The following is a 16,369-nucleotide window of genomic DNA, read 5'->3' as shown; positions in this document are numbered from 1 at the left end:
TCTACCGTTTTCGTCTTTTTTTTTTGCGTTGTTTTTTATTGTTGTTTTTCTTTTTCTCTTGATTGTTTTTTTTTTTTGTTTCATTTTATGTTAACGTTCAATCTTCTTGTATATGTCATAGTATGCACTTTTTTTTTTTTTTTTTTAATTTATTCCATTTGGCAATTTACAGTGTAGTCTTTTTTTTTTTGTGTGCAAGAGGACTAGACTGAATAAGGGAAGGAACAACATATGCACGCAAAGCGCTAACAAAGAAGGGGGAAAAGTACTCACCGTTTGCAGCCTGGCGATCCAAGCCCGGCACTGCTCTCACAGAAGGCTGAGGCAAAGAAACATCAGTAACAACAACCACAGAAGACATCAGCCGGGATCCAGGCGCCACCTGCTGGACGGGTCCAGGAGCTGCAGCAGAGTCCGGAGAAGAGAGCAGTGGAGAAGAGGAGAGCCCACGCCCCAGAGGAGATGGCCGAGGTAAGTGACCAACAGGGGGGGGGCGGGGGGCCCAGACAAGACAGAGGGGGGATGGGATAAAGGAGAGGGGGCAGACAGGGAGGGATGGGGACCAGTAGGGGGAGGAAGCGAAGCACAGAGGGGGAGAAAAGAAAAAACAGGAGGGAAAGGGGCAACAGAGGGAGGGAAAGGGGCAACAGAGAGGGGAAGGGGCACCAGAGAGGGGGAAGGGGCACCAGAGAGGGGGAAGGGGCACCAGATAGGGGTAAGGGGCACCAGAAAGGGGTAAGGGGCACCAGAAAGGGGTAAGGGGCACCAGAGAGGGGGAAGGGGCAAAGAGAGGGGGAAGGGGCAACAGATAGGGGTAAGGGGCACCAGAAAGGGGTAAGGGGCACCAGAGAGGGGGAAGGGGCAAAGAGAGGGGGAAGGGGCAACAGAGACGGGGCTGGAAACAAACTGAGAAGGAGGAAGGGGGACCAGGGGGCCCAGGACCGGGTAAGCAGGGCCCCCTGGGAGAAGCAGAGTGGGAAGGGGAGACAGAGCCCTGGGAGCCTTCCTCACTGGCAGAGGAGGCTCCCGACGGGCAGGGGGACCCCCCACTGACCCCAACGGCGGTACCAGGGTACCCCGCGCGGCCCGCGGGGGCCTACTCACCGCCCCAACCCCCCGCCGGCCGCGGGGGGGACCATGATCGTTGCCGGGCGGCCACCCGCCGCCCGGATCGCTGCATCCGCCGCCCACCGCCCCTGGCCCGCAATCCAGCACCGGCGGCCGGGGCGGATGGTGCCAGATGCAGAAACAGCACATGCAGGCCGCGCGGCAGCCGCACCAGGGGGCCGCGCGGCAGTAGGAGGCCGCACTCCCGGCCTAGTAGTAGGAGGCCGCATCCCCGGCCTGGGAGTACCAGGCCGGGCGGCAACGGAGGCGGCTGGCCGCGCGGCGGTGGCAGGCCTCGTGGCAGAAGGCCGTGCCACGCGCGCGGCCGCAGCAGGCCGCAAATCCAGGCCCCTGTTGGTAGGCCGCGTGACTGGGGCCCCCAGACACGCGGCCTATTGAGGCCTCGGGCCCGGGCTCCACCTCATCAACCGGGCCTGAAGAGGGGGAACAGGGGAGAGCCTGGCAGGCGGGTGGGAACGCCTGCCAGGGCTGGTGCGGCCCCCAGGGGCAGGGACCGCATGGGAGGCAGCAGGGGAGACCGCAGGGGGTGCACCAGGGGGAGGTAGGCCGCGGGGGGGGCCCACACCGGTAGCCATACCTCTCTTAATGTGCCCAAATCTCTCCACAGGTGCCGGCCACCATCCATGCTGCAGCAGCCCTGAGGGAAGCCAGAAGCCTCAACCATCAAGCTGTGTAAATCTGCAGGCCCAGGCAAACAGGAGCAGGAGGACAGGAAGCTGTTTGCTGGCCCGAATCCCAAGTGGCACTGAGGTAAGACCTCCCCCACACTGTCTTACACAGAACATAATCACACCCACAGACTCTTCCCAACCAATCCCATGCATCTATCCCCACACTCCTACATGTGCCCTTGTCCGCTTAGCTGCGCTATCTCCCCAGGGCCTAGTGCTGAATTTTTATTTACCAGGCTTAGCTCGCCGCTGTTGCACTAGTAATCTAGCACTCTTATTAGTTTTAGTCGCTCTGGCCTGTAGTTTAGGTTAGTTCTGATACTTTAAAAAAAGTTCCTTAAATGTTAAGCTCAGCCATTCTATCATAGGAAAATTTATTTCTATCGCTCCTATTGTGTCTTTCTTGTTAAGGGTTGACGAGTATCTTCCAGAGGATCCACTCTGTTCCCAACAAAGTGGTTCTGATGCTAAGTGGCCACTTAATGAACTAAGGTAGTAGATATCTATGTCCTTGTTTTTATATTTAAAGTAGGTATGAAGAAAATATACAAATACAATTAGTTAAATACCTTGCTTATAGGTATTTAATAGGACCCTGTATGCATTACTAGCAGAACAGCTTACTAAAAATTGCAATAGAATGTAAAAATAATGTCTGCATTTCAGCATAATGCGCCCATACTGTAAGTACAAGTAAATCATATATTTCTCAAATAAAGGTGTTTCAAATTGGAATAGCAATCTACCCATCTCTGGACTGCTAATGCAATGCTAACAGTAGAATGGGATAATCCATTCACTACTGCCATACAAAACTTCCTGTCAGGGGCAGATCCAGAACCTAATCTTAGAAGGGGCACAATTAAATTATTTAAATGAACACTCCAGGCACAATAACCAACACAGTCTCGTGTAGTGGTTATGGTGCCAGGAGTGTTCTTTAAAATCATCAATTCCCAACCCATTTGTACCCAGGGGTACAATTCAGTTCCATCAGAGGTATGTGAAAAAAATCAGTAACTGTGAATCTACTGCCAGTAACTGTGAATCTACACAACTTGGGAACCACAAGGTGAGGCACATGCACTTAATGCCACCCTATAGACATGTTTTTCAGGGGCCATGTTGTGAGCTGCTGCACTTTAACAGTGCAACCGTGCAACTTACTAATCTGCTAGGAGGAAGTGAGAGATGGTCACTTCCTACCAGCTGACTCAGACCAAGACGTGCAGGGAAAAGGGGGGTGTTCTGTATGTCTTTGTGTGTCTGTGAATATGTCGTTGTTTGTATCTGTATTTTTGTATGTGTGTCAGTGTGTGCATCTGTGTGTCTGTGTATCTGCATGACTGGCAGTGTTTTTATTTGTATTTGTACATCTGTGTATGTGTCAGTGTGTATTTGTATGTGTCAGTGTATGTATCTGTATGTGTGTCATTGTTTGTATCTGTGTATCTGCAGGTTACATAGTTACATAGTTACATAGCTGAAAAGAGACTTGCCTCCATCAAGTTCAGCCTTCCTCACATATGTTTTTGCTGTTGATCCAAAAGAAGGCAAAAAACACAGTCTGAAGCACCAATTTTGCTACAAACTCAGAAAAAAGTCCTTCTTTACCCCAAAATAGCAGTCAGATGTCTCCTTGGATCAAGCAGCTATTACCCCGTAATTAGAAATTATATCACTGAATGGTATGTTTTTGCAAGTATTTATCCAATTGCAGTTTAAATATCTGTATGGACTCTGATAAAACCACCTCTTTGGTCAGAGAATTCCATATCCTTATTGCTCTTACTGTAAAATATCCTTTTCTTTGCCTTAAATAAAATTTCCTTTCTTCCAGCCTAAATGCGTGACCTTGTGTCACTACGTATAGCCCTCTTTATGAATAGATTTCCAGATAATGGTTTGTACTGGCCCCGAATATATTTGTATAATGTTATCATATCCCCTCTGGGGCACCATTTTTCAAGACTAAAGAGATTTAAATTTTTGTAAACTTTCTTTGTAACTAAAGTGCTCCATTCCTTTTATCAATTTTGTAGCTCGTTTCTGCACTTTTTCTTGTGCCATGATGTCCTTCTTTAGAACAGGTGCCCAAAATTGCACAGCATATTCAAGGTGTGGTCTTACCTGCGATTTATAAAGAAGCAAAGTTATAATTTGATCCCGCGTATTTATGTCCCTATTTATACATGACAAAACCTTACTGGCCTTAGCAACTGCAGATTTACATTGCATATTGCTTCCTAATTTGTTGTCTATAACAATTCCCAAATCCTTCTCGTGTGTGGTTATCCCTAGTTCACTACCATTTAGGGTGTGAGTTGATTGTGCATTCTTTTTTTTTTTTTTTTTTTTAAATTCTTTCTTTTATTGAGGCATATGGTAAATGGGATACAGAAAAGAATGAAGGGGATGCACGTTTCTTATACAGATTGGGGTCACGCTAACATAATGAAGCCTCTCCCATGAGTGTCTGCCTCCTTTTATATTTTTGTAATGTTCTATATTATGGCCTTTGCGTCACAAGATACAGAATACAAAGTAATTACAAGGTAAAACAAGATAGAATTATCAGCATTGTTTGGAATACATTCTCAAGAAAGATTGCCACATTCTTATAGTATATCAACATGTTAGTACAGGCTAGGTTCCATTATTACGTGAGAATAATTGAAGATTACGTAAACTGTGCTTGTCACGTGTAAAATATAGTAGAGTAGACATGATAAGCAAGATGTAGGCTGAGGGAAATCTGAAATAGTATGTCTAATGTGCTTGCAAATTAAACAGAGAAGCCTGCTCGTGTGGAAATGTAGGATTTCAAGAATATTACATGCAAGAATGAACAGTTGTAACTCAGCTATGTTAGCTTAATTTGACAGGCTAATGGCAACCTCAGGACTCACATGCTTCGCTATGTTTGGGGTACCTGCAGATATGGGAACTCCCAAGGAGAGCAAAACTAACTGATTTACATCTATCTTAAGCTTATGTGTTGAGATGTGTCAGATGCTCCATAGCGTGTGCAAGATCTAGAGATCGCTAAAAGTCAGTGTCCGTTTGCGTGGAGTAGATGTTGCTCAGTATTAGCGGCGCTATTCTCTCAGGGTGTCAGTCCGGGTGTTGTGCTTGTTCACATGTAACGGAGGAGCGGTGTTCTCTCCCATATCCGCCACGCTTCTAAGCTGCAACATCAGGGAGGTCTGATCTGGTGCGTCATGCCATGTGTCAGGCGCCATTGCTGTTTCAGCCTTCTACATGTGGCTAGGTTCAGGTACTTTGCTTGCGGAGTAGGGCGGCAGGTCCCGTGGGTTTGTCACAGGTCGCCTTTCCTCGCCTTGGCGCTTGGTCGCCTCCTTGGATCCGTGAGCGCTGCTGGTCCATTTCTCTCTGGCCCTCAGGTACTCACATGTGGCCTCCGCCATTTTAGCCTTAGGCCTCCGGCCCTCGATGCGGCCTGGTGTATCGCGGCCTCCGAGTGCGGCTGTAGGGTGAGGACCGGGATCACCCCCCCGGTCCGGGGGGGGGGAATCGGGACCGGACCCGCCTGTAGTCTGCTTGCGTCGGGCTCCTTCGGGCAGGATAGTGCCGCGGCGGCCGTCCGCTTCACTCACCGCCAGGCGAGGTCCCACCTGATGCAGCGGGCCCTCTCCTCCGAGGGACTAGAGCTCCAGGAGCAAGCCTCTCCTCAGCTCAGGCAGCCCGGTTACTTGGAGGGTCGCAGGTATTCCTACGTAAGTTTTCATAAACCCGATTTACAGGTTTTATTTGCCTCGTTTTGCGGGAGCTGAGCTGTCCTGCGACCGCTCAGCTCGGCGGTCCGGCCCCGCCCCCTGATTGTGCATTCTTGACCCCGAAGTGCATAACTTTGAATTTCTCCACATTAAATTGCATCTGCCATTTTAGTGCCCAATCCCCCAATCTATCCAAAGCCATCTGCAGGAAAGCAATATCTTGCTCACATTTTACTACTTCACAAAGTTTTGTGTCATCTGCAATAACTGAAGCATGACTTTCAATGTTTTTTTCAAGATCATTTATAAATATGTTATATAGAAGAGGTCCCAGAACAGAACCCTGAGGGACACCACTTGCCAACTTTGTCCAGCTTGGGAATTTACCATTAACCCCTTAAGGACACATGACATGTGTGACATGTCATAATTCCCTTTTATTCAAGAAGTTTGGTCCTTAAGGGGTTAAAGGAACACTATACAGGGAGTGCAGAATTATTAGGCAAGTTGTATTTTTGAGGATGAATTTTATTATTGAACAACAACCATGTTCTCAATGAACCCAAAAAACTCATTAATATCAAAGCTGAATATTTTTGGAAGTAGTTTTTAGTTTGTTTTTAGTTTTAGCTATTTTAGGGGGATATCTGTGTGTGCAGGTGACTATTGCTGTGCATAATTATCAGGCAACTTAACAAAAAACAAATATATACCCATTTCATTTATTTATTTTTGCCAGTGAAACCAATATAACATCTCAACATTCACAAATATACATTTCTGACATTCAAAAACAAAACAAAAACAAATCAGTGACCAATATAGCCACCTTTCTTTGCAAGGACACTCAAAAGCCTGCCATCCATGGATTCTGTCAGTGTTTTGATCTGTTCACCATCAACATTGCGTGCAGAAGCAACAACAGCCTCCCAGACACTGTTCAGAGAGGTGTACTGTTTTCCCTCCTTGTAAATCTCACATTTGATGAAGGACCACAGGTTCTCAATGGGGTTCAGATCAGGTGAACAAGGAGGCCATGTCATTAGATTTTCTTCTTTTATACCCTTTCTTGCCAGCCACGCTGTGGAGTACTTGGACGCGTGTGATGGAGCATTGTCCTGCATGAAAATCATGTTTTTCTTGAAGGATGCAGATTTCTTCCTGTACCACTGCTTGAAGAAGGTGTCTTCCAGAAACTGGCAGTAGGACTGGGAGTTGAGCTTGACTCCATCCTCAACCCGAAAAAGGCCCCACAAGCTCATCTTTGATGATACCAGCCCAAACCAGAACTCCACCTCCACCTTGCTGGCGTCTGAGTCGGACTGGAGCTCTCTGCCCTTTACCAATCCAGCCATGGGCCCATCCATCTGGCCCATCAAGACTCACTCTCATTTCATCAGTCCATAAAACCTTAGAAAATCAGTCTTGAGATATTTCTTGGCCCAGTCTTGACGTTTCAGCTTGTGTGTCTTGTTCAGTGGTGGTCGTCTTTCAGCCTTTCTTACCTTGGCCATGTCTCTGAGTATTGCACACCTTGTGCTTTTGGGCACTCCAGTGATGTTGCAGCTCTGAAATATGGCCAAACTGGTGGCAAGTGGCATCTTGGCAGCTGCACGCTTGACTTTTCTCAGTTCATGGGCAGTTATTTTGCGCCTTGATCTTTCCACACGCTTCTTGAGACCCTGTTCACTATTTTGAATGAAACACTTGATTGTTCGATGATCACGCTTCAGAAGCTTTGCAATTTTAAGAGTGCTGCATCCCTCTGCAAGATATCTCACTATTTTTGACTTTTCTGGGCCTGTCAAGTCCTTCTTTTGACCCATTTTGCCAAAGGAAAGGAAGTTGCCTAATAATTATGCACACCTGATATAGGGTGTTGATGTCATTAGACCACACCCCTTCTCATTACAGAGATGCACATCACCTAATATGCTTAATTGGTAGTAGGCTTTCGAGCCTATACAGCTTGGAGTAAGACAACATGCATAAAGAGGATGATGTGGTCAAAATACTCATTTGCCTAATAATTCTGCACTCCCTGTAGTCACCTAAATTACTTTAGCTAAATAAAGCAGTTTTAGTGTATAGATCATTCCCCTACAATTTAACTGCTCAATTCACTGTCATTTAGGAGTTAAATCACTTTGTTTCTGTTTATGCAGCCCTAGCCACACCTCCCCTGGCTATGATTGACAGAGCCTGAATGAAAAATAAACTGGTTTCACTTTCAAACAGATGTAATTTACCTTAAATAATTGTATCTCAATCTCTAAATTGAACTTTAATCACATACAGGAGGCTCTTGCGGGGTCTAGCAAGCTATTAACATAGCAGGGGATAAGAAAGTCTTAATTAAACAGAACTTGCAATAAAGAAAGCCTAAATAGGCTCTCTTTACAGGAAGAGTTTATGGAAGGCTGTGCAAGTCACATGCAGGGAGGTGTGACTAGGGTTCATAAACAAAGGGATTTAACTCCTAAATGGCAGAGGATTGAGCAGTGAGGCTGCAGGGGCATGTTCTGTACACCAAAACTGCTTCATTAAGCTAAAGTTGTTCAGGTGACTATAGTGTCCCTTTAATGAAAACTCTCTGTACTCTATTTTTAAGCCAATGTTCTACCCAAGAACAAGAATTTCAGATCTGGACCGATAGAACTGTATCAAACGCCTTAGCAAAATCCAAATAGATCACATCCACTGCAACACCATGATCTATACTTCTACTTACTTCTTTGTAGAATGCAATCAAGTTAGTTTGACATGACCTGTGCTTCATAACACCATGCTGATTTTTGCTGATACCCACATTCTTCTCAATGAATTCTTGAATATTATCCCTTAACCCCTTAAGGACACATGACATGTGTGGCATGTCATGATTCCCTTTTATTCCAGAAGTTTGGTCCTTAAGGGGTTAATAACCTTTCAGATGTTAAGCGCACAGGTCTATAATTTTAAGGGAAAGATGTTGAACCCTTTTTGAATATAGGACCACATCTGCCTTCCTCCAATCCTCCGGTACACTTCCTGAAAGAAAAGAATCTTGAAAGATTAACCCCTTAAGGACCAAACGTCTGGAATAAAAGGGAATCATGACATGTCAGACATGTCATGTGTCCTTAAGGGGTTAAAAACAGAGGTTCTCTTATTTCCACACTTAGTTCCTTAAGTACTCGTGGATGAATACCGTCAGGCCCTGGAGCTTTGTTTATATTAACTTTCTTTAGTTGCTGCAGCACCTTGTATGGAGTTAGCCTCCAATTTTTCAGCATTTTATTGCAGCAATCATTTGCATATCTATTGCCATAGGTTCTTCCTTAATATATATGGAGTAATAGTTATTTTAAATTTCTGCCTTTTCCTGGTCTTGATTAACTAACACCCCTATCCCGGTTTTTAGAGTACCTAAACTTTTTTTTTAGAATTGTTGTACTTAAAAAACTGCTTTGGGGTTGGTTTTGCTCTCACCCTTCCTTTTTGAAGTTTAGAGAATCTAATCGCCTTTTTACACGCATTATTGGCTTCCTTATATCTTTTATAGGATGCCTCTGATTTGTCCGATTTAAAGGCTTTAAGGTGGGGCACTTGCCATGGTGCCTTCCTCCCGATTTAGCTCTTGCTTCCTGTACTGTTTGAAAGTAGGGGGTTAGCAGACATTTTCAGCATCTTTGCAGGCATTATGTCAGTGACTCCTTGCTTTTGGCAGAGAAATTAATTCCTCAATAGGCTAGTAATCATAACTATATGATGTGAGGCTTTTTAGCCTAGATACTGTAAAATACATGAAAATAAAAATATTTATGTAGGGATTAAGCAATATTATTTATCTGGTTGTCTTGCAGGGCTCGATTAAGGTCTCATGGGCCTGGAGCTGAAAGTTTTTATGGCCCTAATTACATGAGTGTATTAACCCCTTAAGGACCAAACTTCTGGAATAAAAGGGAATCATGACGTGTCACACATGTCATGTGTCCTTAAGGGGTTAAAGGAACACTCAAAGCACCATAACTACCACAAAGTTCTATTGGTTACGCAGCCAGTAGTACCCTGGCACCCTCATTGTATGTAGTCAAACCAGTTAAGAACAGTTTAACTTCTTACCTAGGGTCCACCAGACATTATTCCCTGACTCCACCAACTCAGCCAGAGGGCACTGAAACATTGATCCCTGCAGGGTATGCCCTCAGTGGGCCCAACGGTTGGATTTAAATGCAGCCTGATGTGCATTCATGCCAGCATGACCTGCCAGTGATTCAGGCAGACCAACCCACTTTCTTTGTTGCCCTGCCTTAAAGGACCACTCTAGGCACCCAGACCACTTCAGCTTAATGAAGTGGTCTGGGTGCCAGGTCCAGCTAGGGTTAACTAATTGTTTTATAAACATAGCAGTTTCAGAGAAACTGCTATGTTTATCAATTAGTTAAGCCTTCCCCTATTTCCTCTAGTGGCTGTCTCACTGACAGCCGCTAGAGGCGCTTGCGTGATTCTCACTGTGAAAATCACAGTGAGAGCACGCAAGCGTCCATAGGAAAGCATTATGAATGCTTTCCTATGTGACCGGCTGAATGCGCGCAGCTCTTGCCGCGCGTGCGCATTCAGCCGGCGGGGAGGAACGGAGGCGGAGAGGAGGAGGAGAGCTCCCCGCCCAGCGCTGGAAAAAGGTAAGTTTTTACCCCTTTCCCCTTTCCAGAGCCGGGCGGGAGGGGGTCCCTGAGGGTGGGGGCACCCTCAGGGCACTCTAGTGCCAGGAAAACAAGTATGCTTTCCTGGCACTAGAGTGGTCCTTTAAGTTTGACATTAACTTTGAATTAATATTTTAGTAAATAACCCTGAAAAAAACATCATGTGCAGACAGTTTCATAGAGGACTATATATCCAGTGTGCATATGTGATTACAATTATGGGTTTATATAGTCCCTCAACTGATAATTTTATGGACACTTAGGTATAGTTTAAGATATGTCAGCAACGTCTAGTTAAAGGAACACTCCAAGCACCATAACCACAAAATTGTGATGTAATGGTTATGGTGCTAGAAGTGCCCTGTTGGTCCCATTGTGAGGAGATTCTAAAATAGCAAAAGCAGAGGAAACAATAGGAGAAAGGTAATTTTTAGGTGAAAGAATCCTTTTTCTTTAATACAGTTTAGAATGGACAAATTCCTTATTACCCATTACCGTATTTTCTCTGTGATAATATTGACAAGGGTTCTAATACTGTGAGTATTTGGTGTAATCCATAGTGATGTCCCGGACGGTTCACTGGCGAATAGTTCCCGGCGAACATAGCGTGTTCGCGTTCGTGGCGGCGGGCGAACATATGCGATGTTCGGTCTGCCCCTTATTCGTCATCATTGAGTAAACTTTGACCCTGTACCTCACATTCAGCAGACACATTCCAGCCAATCAGCAGCAGACCCTCCCTTCCAGACCCTCCCGCCTCCTGGACAGCATCCATTTAAGATTCATTCGCAAGCTGCATTCATTTTTTTTTTCAATTTATAATTTTTTTTAATTTATTTTTTTCAGTGCATATAAATGTTACAAGCAGATACTCCCCCCAGACACCCTGTGTTACTGCAGATACTCCCTCCAGACACCCTGTGTTACTGCAGATACTCCCTCCAGACACCCTGTGTTACTGCAGATACTCCCTCCAGACACCCTGTGTTACTGCAGATACTCCCTCCAGACACCATGTGTTACTGCAGATACTCCCTCCAGGCACTCTGTATTACTGCAGATACTCCCCCCAGACCATTGGCGGATCCAGGGGGGGGCAACGGGGCAATTGCCCCCCCCCTCCCAGAAAATATTGCTGCCCGAGGCTCTCCCCTGCCGGCCCATGCAAGGCTGGTGCTATCCAAGCACCAGCCCTGCTGATTGCCATCACGGACCAGAGGGGAGATCAGTGATCTTCCTCCCCGGCCCACAGGCACATTGCTGGGTGGCCGGCAGGGGAGGGCGAGGTAGAGAGAGCCCGGGGGAGCTCTTCCCTGCAGCTCCGCCGGGTTCTCCTCTCGCGAGCACGGAGCGTTACCATGGCAACGCTCCGTTCTCGCGAGAGTGAACTCTAACCTGAGCTGCAGGTTAGAGTTCACTCTCTCCTCTAGAACCACCAGGGACTGGAAGAGAGCAATGTCTCCCCCTCCCTCAGCAAAGGTAAGAAGGGAGGGGGGACATTAGCTATAATTTTTTTTTTTTTTTTTTTTTTTAATTCTTTATTTTCAGTTTTGGTGCAACCTTTTAATCTTTACAGACAATTAAAAAATCAAGGTTCTGTGTCGCTCTTGGTTCGCACCATTTTGGGTCAGGCAATAACAGATCTTGAACAATAGTAACATGTTAAACAAAACATAGTAATCAGCATCCAGATAATATGATGTATTGTGCATCTTAGTGTTTGAGATGGGGCTTCATTGTACAGCACTAGCTCCCTTCAAGTGTGGTTCAGGTGGTGAGGAGACTCTGTGAGAGGGTTTTGTCTGAGTTCGAGTCGTGGGGCGGCATGGTTGCGTCGTTTGTGTGTGTTATGGTCAGGCTCGTTGTGAGGAGCTGGGTATAGGCGTCAGCCTGTATTAGTGGAGGTGAGCTATTGCTGTGAGTGTCTTGTTGGGCTAGTTACCCCTAACCAAGGGGGCTGCGGGGGGGGGGGGGTGAGTTGTCGGGCGCCCTGTGGATGTAAGTGTGATGCGCTGGCTCTCGTTGGTTTAGAGAGGGTGCGTGCTTAAGTGGCCTGCGGTGGTTAGATATTTATAACAAAGGCTTACAGGAACGTAAAATATAGCAGAAAGCATAAGTAGAGACATAAAACATAAGTAAAGTCACGGAAGAGATTCAAAACATAATACGTGCACCAGTTCTGGTAGCGAAATCTGTAGTATCAGTCCATTTCAATCATGGTACAGGGTGTCGGGATCCGCTGGGTCTCGGTTCCGACTGGGCGGACTTTCCGGGGTCTCGTACTTCCATTGGAGGGCCTGGTCGTAGTGAAGGTATCGGGTTGGGTAGCTTCAAGGTGGTTAGGAGGGAAGGTGCTTCCTCCATAGATGTTAGAACGTGGGTGGTGCCATCTTGGGTAACCTCCAGTGTCCCGTTAGTACCCCACCTGTATGTAATTCCCGCTGCTCGGAGTTGTGTGGTAAGCGGCCCATATGTTTTGCGCCACATAAGGGTGGCTTTGGACAGATCCTGAAAGAACGTTAGGGAAGCATTCTCAAACAGCAGTGGTGTCTTGCCTTTGAGCCCGGCCATTATGTGTAGTTTGTCCTGCACCGTGGCACATCTGAGGATGACATCTCTGGCCGTTGGGGTCTTTAGGTGGGGTGGAGTGGGCAGGCGGTATATCCCATCCAGAGCCATTTTCTTTACCGCTGTGTGTGGGAGTACTGTAGTTAGTAGGCGTCTGGCGTAATGCGGCAGCTCTTCAGCCGATATCTCCGCTGGGATGCCCCTGATCTTTATGTGTGAGCGGCGTTGGCGATCTTCCATGGTTGACATCTTGAGTGACAGGTATGTTTGCTGTTGCTGAATTTGTTTGATGGAGTCTTCCATCGTGTTAACGTGAGTATGTACCGCCACTAGTTCTGTTTCCGTGGCTTTCACCTTTTCTGCCACCGTGTGTAGTTCGGTCTTGATAAGGGCTGAGTAATGTAAGGCAGATACTAGCAAATATTAATTTATTGAATTTGTGGAGATAGTAAATATCTCAAAAAATAGTATCCTATAGTGAATGAAGTATATCAAATCTCACCATGAGTACCTTAAAATGAATATACTAAACAATACCAAAAAAACCCCAATACAATCCGTCAGTTGAAAGCGTGCCACAAGGCACTGTATGGTAGAGAGCCCTCTACCTGCTGTACACAATATATACAAAAGTCCATCAGCAAAATAATGTTGAAAAATGTGTATATTAGAAAAAAATAGATATGTTCAAAAATATAAAAAAGGCAAAAAAAGAATAAAAAAAGAAAAAGAGAAAAAGAAAAAAGAAAAAAGAAAAAATGTATTTACAGTCCAAGTGTGTACACACTGATGATAGTATATAGGTGTCTCTTCAATGCTTTATGATTTATGGTTAGATCTCACCAAATCTTGAATGCAGAAATCCTGTCTTTGACGATTGGAAAAACCCAAAGGTAAGCGTTTTTCTCAGTATCTTGGAAACATTACATCCACAAGGCTTAAATGAGGACTATGATCTTAAACATTTCCTATAATAATCGTTGAATCAATATGCTCTTCGTGGAGCATGGATTATCCGTTATAACATTTTTATTTTTTATATTTCTTCATATCAGACTATAACCAGGATTGGTCCGCCTGGCTCCCTGATTCTCTTTATGGCTCTGACATTATTGACCAATGTTGGTCCGCAACCCGATCAGAAAAACAAGGGGTCCACATTCAGAATAACCGCGGATATATTTCATGAGTTACACCACTGGTGAGTATGTCTCTTTGTTTAAGAAGTGGCGGACAGTTCATCTCTGAGGGACTGTTACAGTGGTGCAGTACATTACAAAATAAAGGAACACATGCTGGTATTCTAATCTAGGTACTTCCATATAATAATAATCTCGTCTCACAAAAAGCATAATTGAAGTATCTCTTTGAGACATACTACCAGGCATCAGTGTCTTTAAAATTAAATACCATTGTACTTGTATATTCTTTGCCCTATGATGTATATATTTCCCTCTGTGTAACCCAGGGAAGCATTTTCCTTACATGAGAATCTCAACAATTATCTACTATTGCACTTACAAGGTATTAGATTCCTTAAATTAAAACATTACATACTGGGTTACTACCACACTCAGTCAGAGAGGTAGTACATAGGTAGTACATAGAAATTAGATTTATCTAAGGGACTGTCTCTTTAGATACAGCGGACAATGGTTTTATTACCTGATCGCTATATGGATATATATTCCCTTCCAATAACTAACTACACACTAAACATACTATTCATCATAATCCTTGTTTTTATTTTTCCACTAATGTTTTTAAAGTTCGTTATGTCTGTGTCAATAAAGTTGGGATGAAGTGTAGGCTCACAATTGTATCAATAAAGTTGTTTCAAGGACTTTGTGCAATGCAGCACATTCATGCCGAGCCAGTTGTGACGTCATATAAGTGCGACCCGCGAGAGAAGACGGGCGCACTTTATGGATTTAAAAGGCACCTCACACCTTCTCCCTACAGGGCCATTGAAGGGAACGTAGGATCCCGAGCGCGCAGCCCAGCACCCCACCGACGACGTAGTGAGACCCCCTGCCTCATCCAACAGCACAAGAGGACTGTCTGGAGGTTTCTTCAATTGCTGCAAACTAAAAAGAAAAAACGCTTACCTTTGGGTTTTTCCAATCGTCAAAGACAGGATTTCTGCATTCAAGATTTGGTGAGATCTAACCATAAATCATAAAGCATTGAAGAGACACCTATATACTATCATCAGTGTGTACACACTTGGACTGTAAATACATTTTTTCTTTTTTCTTTTTTCTTTTTCTCTTTTTCTTTTTTTATTCTTTTTTTGCCTTTTTTATATTTTTGAACATATCTATTTTTTTCTAATATACACATTTTTCAACATTATTTTGCTGATGGACTTTTGTATATATTGTGTACAGCAGGTAGAGGGCTCTCTACCATACAGTGCCTTGTGGCACGCTTTCAACTGACGGATTGTATTGGGGTTTTTTTGGTATTGTTTAGTATATTCATTTTAAGGTACTCATGGTGAGATTTGATATACTTCATTCACTATAGGATACTATGCCCAGCACCCCACCGACGACGTAGTGAGACCCCCTGCCTCATCCAACAGCACAAGAGGACTGTCTGGAGGTTTCTTCAATTGCTGCAAACTAAAAAGAAAAAACGCTTACCTTTGGGTTTTTCCAATCGTCAAAGACAGGATTTCTGCATTCAAGATTTGGTGAGATCTAACCATAAATCATAAAGCATTGAAGAGACACCTATATACTATCATCAGTGTGTACACACTTGGACTGTAAATACATTTTTTCTTTTTTCTTTTTTCTTTTTCTCTTTTTCTTTTTTTATTCTTTTTTTGCCTTTTTTATATTTTTGAACATATCTATTTTTTTCTAATATACACATTTTTCAACATTATTTTGCTGATGGACTTTTGTATATATTGTGTACAGCAGGTAGAGGGCTCTCTACCATACAGTGCCTTGTGGCACGCTTTCAACTGACGGATTGTATTGGGGTTTTTTTGGTATTGTTTAGTATATTCATTTTAAGGTACTCATGGTGAGATTTGATATACTTCATTCACTATAGGATACTATTTTTTGAGATATTTACTATCTCCACAAATTCAATAAATTAATATTTGCTAGTATCTGCCTTACATTACTCATTCTTATTCTTATTATAGAGTGCGGTATCAATTATTGTTATATATATTATTTTTGAGGTACCAGGAGAGGGTTACCCAGATATCCAGCACCTATCTGATGGAAGAGTGCCTGTACACTTTTATTTATTTGATAAGGGCTGAGTCAGCTGCCAGGAGTTTGTGGATGTCTGCTAATAGGAGCTTTAGGTCACGTTTGGTGGTTGGTGCAGAATCATCCGATATTTCTAGCAGTGGCTGCAATGGTGTCTGTGAGTGCTCTTGTGAATCAGGCCTGGGTTGTAGTGGGTTGAGTGCCCTGTCAGGCTGTATTGCCCATGAGGGTCCCTGAGAAACCGGGCCTTGTGGTGTCTGGGTGAGCAGCTGCGGATTTTGGTGCTGTCCAGGGAGTTCATGCCCCTGTTGTCCTGCTTTGGGTGTCGGGGGGGGCCCAGG

This window comes from Pelobates fuscus, chromosome 3 (genome assembly GCF_036172605.1).
Source record: "Pelobates fuscus isolate aPelFus1 chromosome 3, aPelFus1.pri, whole genome shotgun sequence".
In the NCBI taxonomy this organism is placed as follows: Eukaryota; Metazoa; Chordata; class Amphibia; order Anura; family Pelobatidae; genus Pelobates; species Pelobates fuscus.
The sequence above is the reverse complement of the archived record's forward strand: the minus strand, read 5'-3'. Positions refer to the sequence as shown.